A 22,719-nucleotide genomic window follows, 5' to 3' on the forward strand; every position below is an offset into this window, starting at 1 on the left:
TTGTCGTTTGATGTGTGTTGGACATGTTACGAACCACTGAATACTTTTCTTTGTTTGTTTATATTTTTGTTTGCTCGTTTTCCAATACACGGAATTTGTTGACGAGGGATGTTTGGTAAAAGGTATTCTGACTTGGCAAATATATATTTGTTCTGACTGAATTGAAAATTGTGAAAGTGCTCTTAAGCATTTCTGTCTGTCTTTTTCTTCACTTTTAGCTACTGAAAAATGGCCGACCAAATCAATACCACCCAGGGTAATGAGTCCTTGTTCTTTGAGGGTCCTACCAAACATATATAGCCCTCTTCAAACCTCTTCCTCTGGTAGACACCCTAGCCCAGGCTACCGACACACTTTCCCCTCTCTCAATACCTCTTTGCACCCCTCAACAACACATCTAAGAGGACCTGTGACCAGCCAGCCTCCTGTTGAGGAAATTGTGTAGGAGGAAGCTCCTATAGAAACCTCTCCTCTTGAGGATCAACATGGGTCATCCTCTGACATGTCTTTAACGTCCGTCTTTTAGCATGAACTCCCCAGAGCTCTCCCAACACCAACAGCTTGAGCAGGGAAATGCAAAACAGTCAACTGAGGTTCGCTTCATGGTGGAACAACTGCATGCTTAAGTCCAACAGGATATCCATGTCAGCCACCAGGCTACAAATGCGTCTCAGGAAGAACTTTCCAAAAAATGGACCACTGTGTTGCACTTTTGGAGAATCTCTCCTCAGCAGTGAACAGCGTCCAAACACAGCTGACATCCCACATACAGGAAAATTAAAAGAGTTTAAAAGGTTACATGAACAGATTGATATTCTCAGTAAAAGGCCTGCTGTCACTTATTCCCCTCCAGTCCCTGTAATCCAAAGTTCAGTTGGGTCTACTTCATTTACCTCTTCGAGACCTCCTCACTCTGTGATTTCCCCTCAGCCGATGGTTCCACCTCTTAAGACTGATCACCTTAAGCCACATTTCCCACTTTTGGCAGACACAATGACGATCCAGACCCTGATCTTTATTTATCTAAATGTCATGACTTCCTCGCTATTCAGCCTTTGGATGATGCAGACATTCTGACTGCATTCAGGCCTGTCCTTCATGGCACTGCTCGTGATTAGTGGGAGATTACCCGCACCACTGTCATTTCTCGCGACGAGTTCCAGACTTCTTTCCTGTCTGCTTTCTCATCGGAATTTTATGAAGAGGAGCTTGCTGATCGTGTTCGCATGAGAAGACCAGCTGACGCCAGGTTAGACATCAGCATTAGATCATTAGGTCAATAGTGCACCAAGGTTTCAGCACAACTGGATGATGAGTGGTGATTGCCATCATCAATGTCTACAAGTCACAGTCCTTAACACCAGGAGTTGCTAGGTTACGGGGATGCTGGCGAGACACACCGCTCCGTCTGGCATCATGTTTTTGTTTGTTTTTATGTAATGTCCGTAATTTTATGTAATGTCATGTTTATTTTTTTGTATTGGTTTGTCTAGTTAAATGTTTTCCCTATTTATTTACATTATTTTTGATAGTTTTCGTGTTATTCTTAGTCCTTTTTACTGCTTCTAAGTCTCTGACATCCTTCCATCCATCCGTGAGCGATGCACTTCACTGTCTGGTCGAGGGCATCTCTCGGGACAGCTGGACCTAGGCTACATTGCGAAAGATCTGCATTGGCCTCCGAGCTGTTGCTGACCTGCGAGCTGCCATGCCAACTGCAGACTAACATTAACGGTGAAGAGCTGCAATCTCACGGAGCAACAAATGGTCGCTGTTAAAAGTCCACCGAATTGCGGATCTACAAGATCGCCCGCTACTTTAGACTGTGCTTCCAGTGATCTCCAGACTGCAGTCTACAAGGCCTAACGTTAACGTTATCTCCAGACTTCCAGTGAATTCACCGGGTTGGTCAGTTGCTAAAGAACTTTGTTGGCGTTGCATCGGTTGTGGAGACACAGCTCTGTGCGCAGTTTTCACGGGTCATCATTGCCCTTGGACATTTTTAGCTGGTTTGGAAATTTGACTAATTTTAAGATCCCTTTTCCCCCTTTTTAAATCTATTTTCTTTTCTTTTTTTTTTTTACTTTTTATTTGTTTATTTGTTTTGTTGTCTGTCTTGTATGTCTTGGTGCCACGGGTACGCTGGCAACTACGCCGCTCCGTCCGGCATTTTTTGTATTTGTTATTTTTTAAATGTATTTGTCATGTCTTGATGTCATGGGCACCCATGGCGACTACGCCGCTCCATCCGGCATCTTTTGTCTTGTTGTTATGTGTCTTGTTTGTGGAGCGCTTTGGGTTGCACTCTGTGTATGTTAAATGCGCTTTAAAAATAAAACTGACTTGACTTGACGCTGAACCCATTCGAGACAGGTTTTTAACCGAGCTCTCTGTAAAAGGTGGAGACCAGAAATTATCTTAAAAATGCAAAACCTCACCTCACAAGCCAGCTGCGAGGACGTGCCACGGTGGATGAACTTGTGAGATTTGGCTATCAATTGGAGAAGGACTTGAAACAGCAGATGGAGTATGAAAAGTGGCATGCAGCATCTCATCAATCCAGTGTGTTGGCCAAGGTGTCCAGTAGACCACCTGAAAAGGCTGATGTCACATGTTGGAGATGTAAAGGTCACCATGCTCCTGGTTCTTGTCCGCAGTACCACATAAGTCTGGTAGTCAAAGTGAAAAAAACACTTTTTCTACTTTTTCCACTGCAACAAACCGAAAAAATGGCAAGCCTGTTAAAGTATAACTCCAGCGAAAATTGACCCCAGGGTGTTTTTGCTTGCTCCGGTATACGCTACAGCCCCAAATTGCAGTGGTTGGGAAAGGCCATCATTGACACTGGAGTTACTTTAACTCTTATTCAAGAAGGTGTCTGGAATGACTTCAAAAAGCCCATGAAGAGTTAAAGCCCTGGCTAATCGGACTGCTGTACCTTGCCAATGGTGAGGCAGAAACATCATTAGGCCTGGTGGAGTTGCAAGTGAAACTTCATGAACATGTCTTTTCTTTGCCAGTGGCTGTGTTGACTTCGAAAGCCTTAGCCTATACTGTGGTGCTAAGCTTAGATTTCCTCTCTTTAAGTGGTCTTCAAGTAAATGCTGCAGTCTTTCAGTACAGCTTCAAGTCTGAGTCCAGTGTTTATACTTTCCAACCAAGCGAGGCATGGCTGCTCAGTGATGTTCTGCCTTCAAAGACATCATCTGCCTGCAAAACACCAGCTACATCACACAAAACAGAACTTGGTCTTCTTTCTTCTGTGCCTCCACCTTTTGTGTCTTGTCCTCTAAAGTTGATGCCTGAGGATTATATACAGCTGGCAGTACAGAACTGTCACCTGCAAGAGGAAGACAAACTCTTGTTACAACATCTGCTGGATGATTTTCTGGAACTTTGCACCGGGTAAACCAATGTTTTACAACATTACATTTACACCACCTCTGAAATAGCAATTAATCAAAAAGCTTATCGGATGTCTGTGCTGAAACAATCGATTGTGGAGCAGCGACTGAATGACATGTTGGCTGATAGCATTCCTCTGGGTGGTTGTCGCCAGTAGTCTTTGCGGCAAAGATGGGGGACACCACTTCTGCGTGGACTACAGAAGGTTTAACGCAATAACTGAAACTGATACTTATCCACTGCCCAATATCTCTGAGCTTTTGGAATCTGAAGCCGCCATCTGAAGCCGGCTGAAGCCGCCATCTTTTCCACTCTGGACCTTAACAGTGGATACTGGCCGGTATCCATGGATGAATACAGCAAAGCCAAAACAGCATTTATAACACCTGCTGGCCTTTTTCAGTTCACGGTCATGCCCTTTGGGTTAAAAAATGCCCCTGCATCATTCCCAATGCTTGATGGGGCGTGTCGTAGGAGAACTTAGAGGCAGATATTGTATGGTATATCTCGATGATATAATAATTACTCCCATACGGTACAGAAACATCTGTCTGACTTCCAGGCTGCTCCATCCCTCCATACAGCAGGACTGACCTTAAACCTCAAAATATGTAAATTCTGTCTGCATCAGATCAAATATCTGGGACACATCATCTCCTCTCAAATATCTGGGGCCTCATCATCTCCTTTCTGACCCTGAGAAAATCGAATCCGTACAGGATTATCCAGTTCCCACTATACCTTAAAGAAATCCAGCGCTTCTTAGGACTCGCAGGCTGGTACCATCACTTTGTTCCTGGTTTCTCCCAGATTGCAGAATCAGTCAATTCTTTGAGGCGCAAAGGACGCAGATGGTCACTTCGCTTGCAAAAGTTCAAATTCATTGTGGAATACCGCGAGGGTAAACTGAATGCTGCCTCTGATGCACTGTCCAGGATTTCCAGTGGTACTGACTGTGTCTTGTCCTATGGTGTACATGGCTGAGATTGAAAAGATATACAAAGCTTTAACCCCTTTCGGTTCATCCACACAGGATCTCCTTGAAGACTTGCATGCTTATCATGATAATCCCATGGCCAGCCACCAGGGGATCTTCAAAACCTAAAAGCGTCATCAAGAAGTTGCCTTCTGGCCTAGGATGTGGAGTGACATCAGAAATTTCACCATCTGTCAAACTTAGAGTAACACATGGAAGCCTGCCAGTTTGATGCAGTAGACCTCAGTGAGTCCAAATCAGGTGCTTGACGTTGATCTGATGGGTCCCTTGCCATGTAGCTCAAACAGAAACATCTGTTAGTCTTCGTTGACTACTACGAAATGTTTCCAGTCCGTCTTGCCACTGCCCCGGTGATTGCAAAAATCTTTTACACTGAAATAATCACTTGTTGGGGAGTCCCGGACTATGTCTTATCAGATGGAGGTTCTCAGCTTATTTCATCTGTCTTCAAGAAACTCTGTGAGAAATGGGCTGTCCAACCTCAAACGACTACTGCCCATCACCCACAAACGAATATGACAGAGTCAACAGGAATCTCAAAAACATGATCTCTTCTATGTCGCTGACAATCACAGTCATGGGGACAAATACCTCCCTGAGATTTGTTTTACTTTGAATTTGGCAGTCCATGAGTCTTTCACCAGCTGAATTGCAGATGGGTCGGAAGTTAAAAAGTCCTTTGGAAGTCCTTCAATGGAATGACCTCACCCCTGACAAGTCCATATGATATGGCTCAACTGGTTGAAAGCTTGAAAGCAAAGACCCATGAGAATAGCATCCCTGCTAGAAAGCATCAATTGCTGAACTACAACAAACATCACAGAGATGTTGCTTATAAGTGTAAGGACTGTGTTTGGGTTCACAATCACCCTCAGTCCAATGCATCTAAACACTTTGTGGCCAGCCAAAATGGAAGGGTCGGTATTGTGTTTTCCAGCAATTTGGTCATGTGAATTGCCTTGTAGTCTGTGAGGATAATGTGTTACCCAACAGTAGAGGAATGTGATACTTGAGCCCTGAATGAATGGAGACAGCTACCTGTTCCTGAACGGTGAACGCTGCATGTGGTTGAGAATTAACTGAAACTAGGACCGTTGATCGAACATGGATTGTACAGGTACATGTTGGAGACCCCTGATGTAGATAGATGGAGAGATTAATGGATGGATGGATTGATGACTATGGAAGGTGGCTTGTATCAATATTGCTAGTTGAATGGAGAGGTATATAGAAAGGGGTCTAGTGCTTGTACAGGCAGTCAACTAAGAGTAGTATGGATTTTGCAGGAAGCAACTGAAGAAAACAGAGGTAAGTGACTGAATGTTTGTGCAAATACACACTGTATACAGTTTCTTTCAGTGATGTGCGATCAGGGTAGGCAGTGCCTACCATGTGATTTATGCTAATCCATACCAGGAACTGAGTGGTGTTTAGTGGGTTTTGAAACAAAATTATTTGATTAATGGATGTGTGGAAAGGATTTCCATTGTTATCTCTTTTTTTACAGAGGTGGTGTTTAGAGGCTTTTGCATCTGAACTCTTCAAGTATTGTGTGTTAAATATGTGACACTATTTGTTTTAAAACTACTTAAACTTTTCTGTTAAACATAAAGCCACCGCCTCATTCAACACTTTTTCAACAAAAATTGTAATTTTCAATCACAGGAAAGGTTCTGCTTTTCCATTCATTGACCTAACGTTGAGTGAATTGTGGACTTTGCGCATGCGTAGTGAGACACTTGTGCTGAACTCAACGAGGGGCGAAAGGCACTGCTTATGGAAGGAGCGTGTTTAGGTATGAGCAGGCTACAACAGTGCGGCTTTGTTGAAGCAGTGCCCTCAAGCATATCATCACTGGACTGATCAACAGTCCACTTCCAGATGTACAGTATGTATTCTCAAACCAAGTATGTTTTAAAATGTGACGTGATATGTTTTAAACCAATTACATTGCTTACATGGTGCTTTGATAACTAGCAAAATTGGCTATTTTCCAAAATATAAGCTCATGTTGTTGAGGTGGTCTGTCATCAGTTTTATAGCAAGCACAAGGTACAACTTGTGATTCATGTTGGAAACTTATTCACTGTAGAGAATAACTTGTTTCTTTCAAAGCCTAGTTAAATTGATAATCTTTCCATGCATCCATATCATCATTAATGTGGGTTAGTCTTATTGTTACATAGTACATTTTAACAGGGAACAAATTAAGATGTTGGTCAGACTATAATTAGGAGAATAGCGATAATAAACAACAATGTCAATTTAATCAATAGCCTAATGAAATAAACAATGGAAATGAGGGAAAATAGCAATAATAAACAAGAATGTCAAATTAATCAACAGCCTAATGAAAATAAAACAATACTTTACAAACCATAACGCATAAGAAGCGCTTAATGAACTAATTGCATGTTGAACAGATATGCCTTTAGACCCCTCTTGAAAGACCCAAAACTATCACAGGAACGGAGAGCACTGGGCAACTTATTCCACCAACATGGGACCACTGAGGAAAAGAGTCTTGAATTTGACCTAGCGTTTATGACTGGTTGATACAACAGACGTTCATCAGAACACCGCAGTGGGCAGTTGGGAATGTGCATCTTGATCATTGAATTAAAATAACAACTAGACTGCATTTCCAGCGGGAACTGCGAAAGTGTGCTTGCCCTGGTCCGGTCACCAACGTGAGCAGACAGTGGCATACGCTATGCTGAACCTGGCTTGATCCAGACATTGTAACAGTGCCTTTCAGTGTTGGAGCAGTGGCCATATCTCAAAAGCTCTAGGAGAGGGCTATTCAACTATTAGCTTGCGGGTTGAATGCGGTACGTTGGATTTTACCTGTGGCCTGCCTTCGAATTTAGCTTCTATGACTGAGATCAAATCAATAAAATAAAATGACAGCAGTGATTGGCTGCAAAAATAAATAATGTCACGCGTCTTGCGCCTATCAGACTGGGCTATCAGGTAACCTACAGAGGAATTGAAATTATGAAATATGACCAAGGCATTAAAAAGCTGCTTGTTTGTCAGGATACTTTTTCACTGATTTATTTAAAAAAATATGAGCTATGAGTGTGAATGTTATATATTCCCTCCCACAAATTATGTTTTACTGGTTTATTTGACAAATAATCTATATGGATTTGCTCTATAAAGACCTTATGTCTGTTCGGGATTGTTTTGTGAGCCTGGGGTTGTTTTGAGAGCCTATTGATGTAGCCTATCTCAGATGTATCTCAGAATAAAGGAATACTTCATATTACTCTAAACCACCGTCTGTAAATCAACTGTATACTACTGTCTACATTGCACTATATTTCTTGACCCGTCTCTGTATATTTCATCACCTTTCTATACTTTGTCTCACATTGCAACACAGCTCAGATCTTTGGTTGCTATGAAGGCCAATCGTTCTAAATGGATGGTTGCTATGGCCAAAGGCCAGTTCTATCTCTGCCGTTGTCAAGCGAGCTATTGTAGAATTCTGATTAATCTTATCTTATTTGAAACATCTCTATTTTACTTAGCCCACTTCCATACAGTGGGTCCCATTAAGAAGTGGCCACTTCATTCGTGCTTAACGTGATTCACACAGCAGCATTATTAAATTAATCTGTCACCATATGCCTATGCCTACGTTTGCAAAGAAAACATTTTAATTTGATTCACATGAAACGTTACATTTAATGTACATGTTGACAATGAGTAGGCTAGTTCTGGTTGTTGGTGGTGTTATTGCATCCTTTAGTTATGCCTACAATGCAAGTTCCCTCGCGATTGGAAGCTCCTGTAGACAATAGTAGACGCATTTCAAAACATCGCGTTAGGAATCCTCGCCACTACTTTTAAGCTGTCACAGACTTAGGTGCTACTTTTAGGGCTAAAGTGCTTCGTGAATTACTGTTAAAAAATATAGCAGTCCTAAAGTTACAAGTGACGAAGTTACGAGTGTAAGCATCTCACATCAAATGACCATGGCATTACGCTAAACAACATAAATCCCAATTAGCAACATACATCTGCTCCCTATAGCTAGCCACACAAGAAATTAATGATACTAAATCTCTGCTTAGCATGCTTCTCCGCTTAGCATTCTAATAACAGAAGGGGCACATTTATGTTGACCACTACAACATGACTCATTATCTGTAACGTTAAATGTATAAAACACTTACTTTCATACACCATCCAGCACATACACATGGAAACCGATATTTTAGGTTCTTGGCCACAAACTCAAAACGTGTCTCTCTGAAGCCCTGTTCTAGAATCTTTGCTCTGAAGGCTGCGTTGCTAGGCAACATCAAATAAACGAAATGAGCGTCTTTCAGTATTAAATGTGTACATGTGATTCCGAATGGATGTGTGTGGTTTGCAATTAGAATAAACAAGAAATAACATTTCCAATAATTTCCCATTATAAATTAGATAATATTTGCACTTTCCTTACTTGTGAAGCTCACATAATTCTAATGATGTCACCGTATGTATGTGAAATGTAATACAACGTTGCCACCTAGCGTTCAGATTAGGGGTGTAAAGATTAACCGATACGTATCGGTATCCGTTTTTAACGTGTAAGATACGGCTACATCGATACGTGAAGCCCCGTATTGGAAAAAAATTTAAATGAACCGGTCGTTATATCGATTTACTTGTTATGAATCGGTGCACAACCTTTTCTGCTCGCTCAGACTCATTTACGTTCCAAGCAGCGCGTTCATCCCACTTCCGGTGTTGAAACTATCATTGGCAGCGGAATTGTGGGTAATGCAGTTCGTTTTTGGTTACATTTATTGCCCAAAGTTGTCAAATGACCTCATTACCCATACATCTATTGCAACTTGACCATGTGACAACTTGCACTCGGTCGGCTTTTGTTTTTCGAAATCCAGCCCGAAATTAAGCACTTATAGCATTCCTAAACAGCAACGATAGTCTGTAGAGTAGTCTTACCTTTGATGAAGGGATTTCCTTAATGTTAAATAATAATTTGGCCCTTGCTGCTAAAACGATGCATAAATTATTAGCCAATGATTTTGTTCATATTCACTCAGACTTGTGGCATTTTAGGTTTCTGCATTAGGTCTACTGTTGGAACAAAATAAGCCCAGAGAGTTCATGGATTTGTAGGCCTATTTTATTCTTGTAGGGTAGGCTAGGCCTATATGAGAAAAGGCCAAGGGTGTCAGCACTGTTTTATTTTATTTCGGTAACGTCTTACCTCAACAAGGCTACAGCTCCATGAAAACAATCAGATATAACTCTATAAAATCTGTAAAGTCTATAAAAATGTATTTTTATGTTGTATTTGGCTGCTGTGCTTGACTGAAATGTAGACTATTCTTTTTTCATTTCAATACAGTATATGAAACAAACCTCAGTTTAGATAATCATATTCACACATTTTGTTGCCTAATTGACAACCATGACCATGATAATTGATCATATAAAATGAATGTGCACCTTGAGCAAATTATAAAAAATCTTTCAGAATGCTTTCCATTCTTGAACTGCATCGAATTGCATCGAATCGCATCGCATCGAATCGTACTGAATCGTTTTTTATAAACATGTATCTTTTCTTGTATCGAATCGTGCCCATGTATCTAGATGCGAATCGTATCGTCTTTTACATGAGAGATTCACACCCCTAGTTCAGATGTATTTAACATTAACGTGACATTTCCTGCTTATGTCGTCAACTCCATGCTTTGAGGAAAACAATCTTTTTATTATAGTTTCCTCTTCAGTGAGCGATTACCAGGTCGTTTTTGTAACAGAGATGGCTGTTTATTGTCCCTAGGTTTACAGAAACACCTATTCATATTAATACGTATGTCAATGTGAAAATAGCTGTACTACGTCAGCAATAAATAGCTAATGTTCTCCTTGCCATTTCAGTTCGTAAGTCCATACTATCCCATGGCTGAGCAAGGATTTCATGATTGGGCAGGGCTGCCCAGAGACATTGTGGCTGGTCAGAGACATTGTGCATACTTGGAAGGCATTGTGATAGAGGTGCAACTGCAAAGGTGAAAGGTGGCAGTTACCAAATACGGGTGGGTGGTTTGCCAAATGCTGGAAACTTTTGGAATATTTCTTTTTTTTTAGCTTATGCACTCTCACATTGGAGTCCCGAGTTCATATACAAAATTTGGTATCGATATGTGACAGTGTTCCTGAGATATGGACGACTTCCTGTTTCGGAGCTTCGCCGCCGATTTCGTTTGGCTGTGACGGGCAAGCGCTTCTGAAAATCAAAAATCCTTCCTGTAACTTTTGTGAGGCTTGGTCCAAGGATCATGTACGTCAAGTTTCGTGAAGTTCGGACCAAATTTGTGACCTGTGAAACTTTAGTTTTGCTTTCTATTCAATCCAATATGGCGGAAGAAGTTTCACGTAGTTTAGCATTTGCAGCCATCTTGAATTTAGTCACGATAAGTCGAGCGACGAGTAAGAATGAACAGGTATGATAAGGGATCAGATTCCATAAATAATTCAGTGGAAATGCATGGATTCCAGTTGCTGCTACTGGAAGAAACTGGAATCCATGCATGACTTATCGTGACTAAATTGAAGATGGATGCAAACGCTAAACTTCGTGAAGATACTGTTTGTATAAATCGTCTTGTAAGTAAACTACCAGTGCTTTTTCAAAGTTCTCAATGTCTCGTTTTAAATGTCAGGGCCCTCAGAAGTCTACCAATGAAGTGTGGAGATACATTGAGCCTCGTAAATGGTGTAAAACAGTGATTTATTTGCATGGCTAGCCGATGCGAAGCACCACCATTGAAAAAGCTGTTGGTGGCATCGGCTAACTAGCGCCAGATTTTGGAGTGCAGGGGACAAGCCGAGATGGGCTATGAGACATACGTTCACACTCGGTATCATGTTTCAATACACTCAATATCACACCGGAATTCTCCTTTAAGAAGAACAATAAGTGTGCTGCTTTCAGCAAGCACACTTAATGAGCAGATCCAGTTAGTGTCCTATAGGCCAAAGTGAGAGATTTAAATTTAGTTCTGGCTACTATAGGGAGAGTAAATAGGGGAGGAATTACATGTGTCCTCTTTGGCTGATTGAAGACCAGGCTTGCTGCAGCATTCTGAATCAGCTGTAACAATCTTACTACACAAGCAGGTAAGCTAGCTAATAGTGAATTACAATAGTCCAGCTTGGAGATGACCATGGCCTGAAAAAGAAGTTGTGTGGAATCTTGTGTCAGATAAGGTCTGATCTTCCTAATGTTGTAAAGGATAAATCGGCATGATTTTGCAATTGAAACTACATGCTCAGAGAAGAGGCCCGCCATGGTATCAGAATCAGGACAGATGCAAAATGTAGTTGCTGTTGCCTTTTAAATAATCCTGCCGACGTATCCTCCCTGCTGGCTGCCGCTCACATTGCAATTTAACAATAAGTAAAACTAGTCAGAGGTTATTATGGCCCGTTCAGTTTCACTTCACATATTACATATTGTATTGATATAGCCTATTTAAAACATTAACTTTCTTCCCAGTGTTTCCTCTTCATTTTGTAGCAGTGGCCACTGCTTCAGAATTAGGGCAGATGCACAATATTGTCCGGACGCAGGCTAAATGCCCTCCACTGGCTGCAGATAATTGCAGTTTAACAATAAACAGCAATGCTAATCCGAGGTCTAGTTTTATTCCATAAATATATTGTTTTTTTAGACGTTAGTGGCATGTGCTATTAAGTGCTCCCATGTGCTACGCATGTTTGTCAACATCGCAAAAACTGCGGTTACAATTTTCGCACAACTTGGTAAGGTGTAGCACAGGCTAAGGAAAACCCATTAATTTCTGGAGCTGATCGTATTCAAAGTATTTCCCATATTGTAGCCTATTAGCTCACAACAACAGCGAAAATGAAACCTGGAGAATGAATGTCTCTCCGCGGAAAATCCGCCAAAAACATTTTGTATGCACTTGCGGTGATAGCCTAGTAATGTAAATCGCTGACTGACCAAAGAAAGTAAAGGAGATTTACACCAAATAAAGGCTGTAATTGTGGGTTGTGTTTCTACAACATGTTACAAAACTTAATTTCTGTCAGAAACCGAGTAGGCTAAATGTTTTCCCCATTGTCAACGTGAACTATGTTCAAGCAGTGACATGTGGTTTAATGCATGGGTTAATGTGACGTGAGTCAGACAGAAGATAGGCCTGTCTTAGTTCCTGAATCCTTCCCCCCCCCCCCCGTGTTCAAATTAAGCTATGTCTAAGCCATAGTGAAAAAGCATGTGTAAATAGAGGTTAAGAAATATATTATATTCTAATGAAATACCAGTTTTTTTCATATTGTAGCCTCATATGTAACCTTCTGATATTTAGTGTGACTTTTTTTGGGTGGGGGGGGGGGCAGATGGCCTGCCCCCACTACAAAAAAAAATCTAGAGGAAACACCGGACAGGTAAAGTTGAGTGTTGTCCGCATAACAGTAATAGTCAAATCCACGGGAGTTAATAGTCTCACCTAAGGAAGTGGTGTAAATAGAGAAAAACAGGGGCCCTAATACTGATCCCTGAGACACACCTGTGGTGAGGTCATGAGACTTTGATACCTGTCCCTGCCAAGATACGTTGAAAGAACGCCCTTTAAGGTAAGATTCAAACCAGTAGAGTGTTCCCAGTAATTCCCAGTTCAGAGTGTAGAAAGGAGAATGTCATGGTTAACAGTATCAAAGGCTGCAGATAAATCTAGTAGAATTCATACTGATGACTGAGCAGAGGACTTAGCTACTCTCAATGCTTCAATCACACACAGAAGAGCAGTTTCAGTAGAATGGCCACTCTTGAAACCAGACTGCATAGGGTCTAGTAGGTTATTCTGATAAAGAAAGTCACATACTTGCTTGAAGTCCACTTTCTCCAAAACCTTTGACAAGAAAGGAAGAAGGGAGACAGGTCTGCAGTTCTTCACATCAGTTGGATTAAGTGTACTTTTCTTTAGCAAAGGTGTAACCCTTGCCTGTTAAAAAGAAGAAGGAACTATTCCAGAACTGAGTGAAGCATTAAACATATGTGTGACTTGTAGTACAACTTGTTGTTGTACGACTTCGCTGAAGCAATTGAGAGACTGCTTCCTCATCAAGAGTAGAGAAAGAGTCCAACAATGCTGTCATCATCAAACTGAGCACTTATTTTAGCAACGTTTCAGTGAAAATGTTGCAAAGTCATCTGCTGACAGTGAAGTAGCTGATGGTGGTGGTGGTGGAGAATTGAGAAGAGACTTGAAAGTGGAAAAAAGTTTTCTACTGTCAGTGGCGCTCTCAATCTTGCTCTGATAGAATGCCTTTTTTGCAAGTGTAACAGTGGATGAACAAGATGACAGTAAAATACTGGTAGTATTTTATAATTTCCATCTCTGGATTTACGCCATTTCCTCTCAGCAGCTCTAAGTTCCTTTCGTACTGAGACTACACTGTTTGTCATCCATGGATGACAAGGTTTAGAACAAGTGGGTCTTGAGGAAAGAGCACATGCTGCATTCAGACAAGATGCCAATGTAGAGCAGAGTCTCTGTAGCGTCATTAACCCTTTAGCCGCCAAGGTTTAAAAAAAATAAATTGGATTTTTACATCGAATTTTCAAAAGGCCATGGCTTGCAAGTGGTCAGAGATAAAGTCCTACTGTAAATGTGAAAATCATTGAGTATGAACAAAAGTTTATGATGGGGGTAAATTTACTCATCTAATTATATATAATGCATATTAGATGTCACTGAATGGCAACCACCGTGAATTATGCCAGTTCAGTAAATACTAGATGTTGAACATATTTGAGCAGTTTTACTTTCTTTTTTTGTCATTTCACCCACATAACAAATGAACAGGAAAACAGTCACATGTAAACCAACAATAGTAAATTATTACTATAATTACAAACCCTATACTACTATACAATAAAGTAGCCTGGTCAAATCAGTTCCTATCGCGGGTGACTTTGTAGTTCTTCAGAGCCCTATTTTTACAACCCCTGCTGTCTATACCACGTCCATTACGGACACTATCATCACTATAGCCACTGGCACCTCCAGCTATGTTGGGCAGAGGGTCGAAAAATCAGTCAATAGACGATCGATCATATTCTCCAAAAGGCAGATATTCTCCTTCAGAATCAGAATAGGTGAATAACAGACCCAAGACTTCATCACACGTGAATTTTTTTTTCAACATTTGGTGTATTTCTGCTTCAATTTGTGCAAAACTATGGCCCGCATCGCTTCCGCGTTATGGAGGAAATGCACGTCTTCTTCGTGTGTTTCTCACGTATTTCTCGCGTGCTTCCTGAAAACTTTGAAAAAAAGGTGGAGCTTGAATCGAAGCTCTGGGTGTCTGCCAACTAGTGGTCAAGAGTACAAATGAGATTTTATTTTTTTATTTTATTTATCAACCCCCCCCCCAAGACACACAAATAAAAAAATACATTTTTTATAGCCTATAATTTAGTATGAAATGTATTTGTTTTAAAATATGAATTGCTTAAAAATGCTGCTAATTTTATGCTGTTTAACAAATGTATAAATTGTGCACTGTCGCTTTAAGACAGTCGCTTTAATTCACGTTTATTTCTCAATGATCTTCTGCCTGCTCCGCTATGGCTAGTGCTGTACCTACAGCTGGGCCCTCTCACAGTTTTTAAATAATCAGTAGTGGGAACTACTGTTGCCTTCATGATTTCCTTTTAAAACTTTCTTATAAGAAGGAGATATCAATTATCAACAATGACAAGCCAGCTGGAACCTGCGGCTCTCTCTCCCTCTCGTGAGTGCAGACGCGTTCCCAATTAAATGGATCGCATAATGTTCACGTTAGATCTGCTGCAAAGGAGATAACTAAGAGTTAACTTAGTTCAACATGATGTTATCTCTATTTAACATGATGTTTTGACATTGACATAATGTTCTCTAAGGAGAGTGAAAAGCAGTTTGCAGTAAAGCTAACCAACGTCGTCTCTATCGCAGGAAAAAAATAGCGAGCAGCCTGATAACCAAATGAAATGCTCGGCGGGCCGGATGAAAGTGCTTGGCGGGCCGGATCCGGCCCGCGGGCCGCAGTTTGCCCACCCCTGCACTAGGACCAAAAATATTTCCCCCATCCTAGCATCTTTACACTGGCTACCTGTTAAAAGTCGCATTGACTTCAAAATATTACTTCTAACACACAAAGCCATAAATGGGTGGGCACCTGATTATATTAAAGATCTCCTAGTCCCATATAACCCACCTAGACCAGAATACTGGACTTGACTAATCCCAAGAATTTCAAAAACTACAGTAGGAGGCAGAGCTTTCTGATACTGCGCACCCCTTCTCTGGAATAATCTCCCTCCCTCAATTCGATGAGCAGACACCCTCCCTATTTTTAAGTCTAGACTTAAAACATACCTTTTTAGTGCTTCTCATAGTTACAGTAGGTATGGTGCAGTGTGGAACTTCAACCACCGTGTTGGACAGCTCACGTGAGCCCATGCCATTGCCAAGTAGCCGACTTTAAAGCAATAGCAGAAACTCTTGTCGAAATCTAGCAAATAACTACACACAAGCAAAAGGCGATGAAGCAACATCAACAGCCTAGTTTACACAAAAACTTGCTAATGAGCTAACTGGCATCTATTTGAAATGTTATCAGCAAATTTGTAATGTGAAAACTTTGTTTAATGGTTCTGATAACTTCCAAACTACATAATGACATTAATCTTTCATATGCATGAGGCCCGATAGCATTACAATGAATTTGAAGCTCACTCTAAAAGTTTGATGGTAAAAACATAAATATGTAGGCATAGGCGGAGTTTGACATTCGAGCCAGGGGGCAGACAAAAAATAAATAAATAATTGTAGCAGCTGAGACCTGGCCTACCACTTGGGGAACACAGCATGAGCACATATGGAGAAAACAAACATGCTAAATAAAGATATATATAATTACATTGTAACAATTTAACAATTCGTCCTTATGAAATCCAATGCAGCACGGTTGTCTTGAAACGCAATAGACAGGGGTGTCGCCTAGCAGTTGAAAACATTCGGGCGTAGCCCATAGAGTCTAGTTGCTGCTCACTTTTGATAAATTAATCCACCGCCTCTAGCCTCATTTGTGCCACATTGATTGAATATTTTGTACAATCATATTTTGTCAATTAAAGAATGTAATGTCCTGTTGCCATCTTGACATTTCTGTTTGCTATTAAAAACGAACTATATAGCCTAGTGCAGTGGTCCCCAAACTACGGCCCGCAGGCCGGATACGGCCCACCACCTCATTTTGGGTGGCCCCCCAAAACATGTCTGTGGTAGATAGCATCTGGCTCGCACCGGAGTACGGCATCGTCAAACTATAACCTCCGTAATTTCCCCCATTCATTCTCTATGGCGAGTCTTAACAGTATACATGTAATACTCTTTTTGTCCACTGGTGGTTGTTTTGGCGCTGTTTCACATTTACCATCGAAAACGGAATTAAATGTAGGCCTACCTGCAAACAATGTAAGAGGCCTATGCTGACTGCATCAGTGTTCAAAGTATTCTAAAAGTTTATCAATGAATTGTTAATAACTAACTAACTTCTATTCAAGTCATATTTCTGAGACTTCCTGGGATAATTATTTCACTCGTTCAAATGTTCATCCAAATGAACAATTCACAAAGTTCTTATCAGGTGAGTGAAAGTTAGAATGGTGGTCATTCCAGATGTTTTTGCCAGCACTTCATAAAACTCTCATAGTTTGAGAACTTTAAATTATTTGTAGGATATTGCTTGTTCACAACCCTGCTAATACTATAAAGTCTTTTTATTATTATTATTTCATTTGAGCTACAATTTACACTGATATGGCAATATAAACACAGCTAACAATGGTTTTAAATTGCAGTAGCCTATGATTAAATGTAATGGGATATTCAACTAAGGTAGACTGTTGTTTTTCACAGCACTACGCTATTTATGGTTACTGATATACTCCGAGTCTCTGGCCCTCTCTTAGAGCCAGGCATAGTGACCTGGCCCTCGGAAGAAAAAGTTTGGGGACCACTGGCATAGTGTAAATGATGCCAGCTAGCTTAGCTGTGCTTGTGGAACATTGGTAAACCCCGCCTCAAGAGTGCTGCTGGCATGCGAGCCACCTGACTCCAGAGTGGAGTTTTAAATAATACGATGCATCGGTTCATGTATGCTTAGCTTAAGGAGAACGAGTCGTTGAAAACTCAAATTCGATTCTACAAAGGCAAAGTAAGTAAACTCCAAACTGTAGGCTATTGAGTGCAGGGCAGACCTAAATCATAGTGAGAACTCCAAGAATCAAAGGAAGTGTTCATCTACAGTCTGATGCCTCTCCAAACGCCAGAAACGAAGCGCCAATCAATGCCATTACGTTAAGACATGTTAAGAAAAAAATATTCATATTTTGCTGTAATCCAATGACACGAAAAAAAGTAATCCACAGCAATCAGTAGGCCTAGATGCACAAAAAGGGTCATCTAGCCAGCCCTACATGCGTCACATTCACCAGCCAGTTCCAAACAGGTGAACAAGGCTTTGCCACTTTGCTGTTTAAACAAAGTGGAATAAAAAGTCCAAATCTACACACAACGCAAAATCAATTAGTAACCTGACAGGACATTTATGTACATGGTATTTAGGCAACCTTTATCGCAACGTTGGCACGGCAAGATGTCCATACTAGTACAACAGTAATTTTCGTTTTTTGCGTCCTGCATGCCTCGTCAGGTTGGCCGTAATGTCGCTTTCGATGTGAAGGATCGCAAGAGAAGAAAACCTGGCTGCTCCCATCATCAACCGCATAGCCGTTCCTTAAATCGTTGTTTTGTGTTATTTAAATTATTTTTAAAATATCTGGTCATGCCAGACGTACAGCATTTCACTAATTTTTGAAACAATGCAATTACCCGTTTCCACCAGGGGGGGCAGTGCTCCCCCTGCCCCCCCCACTAACTCCGCGAATGTATGTAGGTGACAAACATTCCTCTGCTGCATTGATATTCCCAAGCTGTTAAAGAGGCTACGGATTGCGGAACCATCACCGTACGATATTGTTCTTTAAGCTGCTCTGAAGGGAGGTAGCCAAATGTGTTATGCATAGTTGCTGTTAAAATGCCTACTAGCGCTAGGAAGCGAAATACTTTAGCACTGGCATGTGTAACATGTTAAAAATATGATTGCGTTTTGAGGTGGGAAATTAGAAGCATTTGAGAACACATTGGATAAACTTGAAAGCTGACTCCATAGATAAGACCACTTGCAACTGCATTGTCCATGACCTGGTAGTTCCAAGGCAAGCCATTTTTACATTTAAAGCTATGGAAAGCCATCTGCACTGGATAAACTTGAAAGCAGAGGAAATTGAGATTGAGCAGAATTTTGCAGATATATGCAGTCAGATTAGAATTATGACATTTGATTGTGACTGGGTTATCGGGACCAAAGTACTACTTTTTGCAGTAGGAACACATTGGTTGTGATAATTGAACATTCTAGATTTCATTTTTGTATTACAACCTTCTACAACATCACATTTCCACAAAAAAGGGGGTTTGCCCCTGTGTAATGGTTTCACGGCTGCATCACATTTCTTTTCTGTCTCTTGGGGAAAGTGTAATGGTGCTTTAGTTTTTTTTTTTTTCTCCCTGCAATACTGCCAATGCTCCTGGCAAGCATTTCCTTTTGACAATTTTATGTGAAGTGACAACTAATGTGTAATTGCAAGGAAGTGTTAACACAGCAGCATTAAATAATGCAACTGACATTAGTCTATGCAACTGAAGTCCGCTAAGGTCAGTTGAGTACCCTATTCTTAAGAAGCTAATGAAAAAAGTAAACACAAAATGGACATGCGGGCCGTATCTCATTACAAATGTTAATCAACCAAGGGGCTGCACAAAACTGATTTGAGTTCTGAGAGTTTGAGACCACTGATATAGTTAAAGCCAGGACAAGGTCAGAACGGAGATGCCCATTTCTGTCAAAATGGCTCCATGACATCTCACAATATGTCTGGTTAAGAACAAACAACTCCAGAGGATCTCCCGGTTGGTACACAACTTTCAAACCAACTCTAACCAAAACAGTAACTTATTACACAAAATAATATTGTCTGTATTTATTCTACCGCTAATGGTGACAAAACCTACCATCTCCCCATCAACATTGTGGCGGAATATGCAATATGATGAAACTTCTGGAGAGCTCAACTGAGCTAGCAGTACTATTAGAGGTATATAGATGCAGAAAGGGGTGGTATTAGAACTGATGATATGCAACCAAAAGATAATTGAATTTGTTGTATCAATAGCAAATTTGTATTTTGAAAGCCCAAAAGCTCAAAGTGTTATGGCTGCAGGAGAGATTTTATGTGTGCGGGATTGTAATGAGTTCTGGGAATAGTGTTTTCAGTGAATTGCAGGTATGAGACAGAAGCAAACACTGTTGGAGTCTTCGAATAATCACACAGATATAAAGGTAAAAATGAGGTCTATGATGATGGCTACGAACAAGCGCAGATGCTTCCAGGTACACGCCAACCTGGGGTCCAGGCTATGGATTGTCAAAATTAGTATCGTAAACATGCTAATTACCAACCATTTCGTTCGAAAATTCTAAAACAACAATGTTTTTTAATACTTCAGAATAACATTTGCTAACATTTTTCAGTAGCCATAGGTGTGTAGATTTGAACAAAATCTAGTTTGGTTCTTACCGGGGCTTTTACTACCTGAAATATCGATTTTGTTTACCACGTTCGGAGTTTAGCGCTGGCCTCGTGGGTGCTTATTCCCAACCTTTCTCACAGCACATCAACGGTTAGCCCGAGAATTCTCGTCAGCAATTCAAAATTCCACTGGAGCTCCAAGCGTATTTGTACACGCAGCCTTACAACACTGTTTACAGCTCTTCGAGTAAATGTAAAATGTAATTTTTGGTACATAGCTAATTAGATAAACGTATGGTGTGGGTGCTTGCGTTTCTTTAGGAATCCGCCGTCTTGGTTTGTATAGAAATTAATATTATGTGACACATACATGTAAGAGGTTGGACATACGTGACGGTTGGTAATATGTCAAGTTCCTATACATCATATAAAAACACTGGTTACTCAACACATATTGCTGTGTCAAACCAGTGTTTGCATGATGTACATTTATTTCAGGAAATTGGTCTGAATGAGATCTGGAACAAATTTATATTTTGTTTTTATGTATCTACATGTAGATGTATAGATGTACAGTATATGTATAGGTGGTAGTAGGCTGGATCTATATGTATGTTCAATTACACAGATTAAACAGTGAAAACATGACACTGATGCAAATTGTATTAAAAATATTGGCCTTCATACTGCTTAATACCTTAAGGTCAAGCGTCGTACCTTCTCCTATCATTGTCATGACAGCAACATTAACAGTTTAATTACAGTCAGTAACAGACCAACACAGCTTGCACAACACATGCAAGAGATCCTAACCACAATGATGCATGGACTGTTTAATAATAATTAATCACAAATTAAGCACATATTTATATTTGCAGTGAAGCTTTCACAAATCTGTCACGTAACATAGTTAAGGTCAGAATACACCAACTAAAATCAATGATCAAATCTGGCAAGCTTGCAAGAACCCCAAATACCCAATAACTTATAACTTAGCTTTATATTGGTCAAATGCAGTGTACACATTGGCCACACCTTGATTAGTGCAGCAAAAAGCATTTGTTCTGGTGTGTTTTGTTCAGCCATATACCTTGCTGTCTAGTCCATCAGTGGAATATCAACCACATACAGACCATTGGCTTGCTGAGGCAGGGTAGGCAGCCACTGGAGTACAGAACTGTTTTAACATTCGCATCTTCAGAGGAGAAACTATTTTATTTGGAAAGGGAGACTTTACAAAGACTTAAAAAAAACAGGGGTGGCAATAATAATAAAAAATAAATATATTTATTTGCTGCTGCTGTTTCTGCTTTGCACTACTAGAAGGCTGATTGTAACTGCGCCCTACTCACAATATAGCCTAAAGACAATGACTGTGTGATCATGGCTATACAGTATTTTGGCCACATTTAGGCTACATGGAAAGATACATTTGGAAAGAGCAGCAGACTAATTAAAACATTTTCTCAGTCTGTCTGTCCTGCACTTTTGTATGTCTGTTATTGCAAGTTTTCCAGTGCAAACAACTAAGAATCCCCACCCATAGGTGAGGGTGCTGTGCAAAGTTTGAAATTAAGTATGTAACCTATATACACACTTGCAACTGCAATACAATGGGATTCCCAAACTGTGGTACTTATACCACCGGTGGTACACGAGCTTCCACTAGGGGATACGCGAGATGAAAAGGGCAACGTTGGAAAGGTGTTACAAATTATTTGTTTTTAAATCTTAAGCCTATGTTCTATTTGTTCTTTGTGTTTCATAATGTTGCTCTCCACACTGTTTTTAGTGTGAGAGCTCATAGACCAGGTGCACATTTTGATTTTGTTATTTGTTATGTCATGTAGGGCGGCTAATTAAAAATGAGGCCTGGAATGCGTCAATAGAATGTGTTACGTTTTTATGTGTCGGATGGTGGGGGTACGCAAGCTGAGTCAGGATGTAGGTGGTGGTAAGTTTGGGAACCGCTGGCCTAGATTAGCATATGTATGCCTTTAAGAGCCCTTTACACTCTAGTCATCCAAACAACTTCAAATCAATCACATAAAGGAGAAATCTGGCGGAAAAACGAAAACAATCGGTTTTACCTGGCGAGTTGCTAGTTCCAGCACCTAAAGCAGCCAGGCTGCTACAACGCTACTCTCTGGGGGCATGTCCGTGAGCCCCCATGTTCATACCCCGAGAGTGTAGCGTTGTAGCTGCCTGGCTGTTTTAGCTGTTGGAACTAGCAACTCGAGCTAGGTAAAACCTTTTTTTTTTGTACTCGGTGACCTTGAGAAATGGAGATCTATGTGAAAAAATCTCCTTTAAATACTTAAATAAAGAGTATGACTGTCTTTTATAAAATAATATCATATTGAAAACATTAGGTCACATACAGACATTGTCTGTAATAATCTACAGTATAGTCTGGCAGTTAATTCATGCAGTCAAAGTAGTTCTACAAGACAACACAGTCCTATGTGGATCAAGAAATACATAGCTTGCATGTCTGCTAACTGTGAAGTGGATGTTATATCTGTAATTCTGGAAAAAAGATATAGTTCCAATCTCTTATTTAAACCACAAGTTTAAGATTAAGTTAATATGCAAAAACCTCTAGCAGTTTATA

At 40.5% G+C, this 22,719-nt stretch overlaps 1 protein-coding gene across 2 annotated transcripts in view; it reads right to left on the minus strand.

Moving 5' to 3' along the window:
* The window catches only part of iqsec3a (IQ motif and Sec7 domain ArfGEF 3a), a 130,506-nt gene that overhangs the window by 104,261 nt on the left and 3,526 nt on the right, over nucleotides 1-22,719 (minus strand). The gene's annotated exons all lie outside the window — the stretch shown is intronic.

Source organism: Alosa alosa, chromosome 17 (genome assembly GCF_017589495.1).
Source record: "Alosa alosa isolate M-15738 ecotype Scorff River chromosome 17, AALO_Geno_1.1, whole genome shotgun sequence".
NCBI classification, from domain to species: Eukaryota; Metazoa; Chordata; class Actinopteri; order Clupeiformes; family Clupeidae; genus Alosa; species Alosa alosa.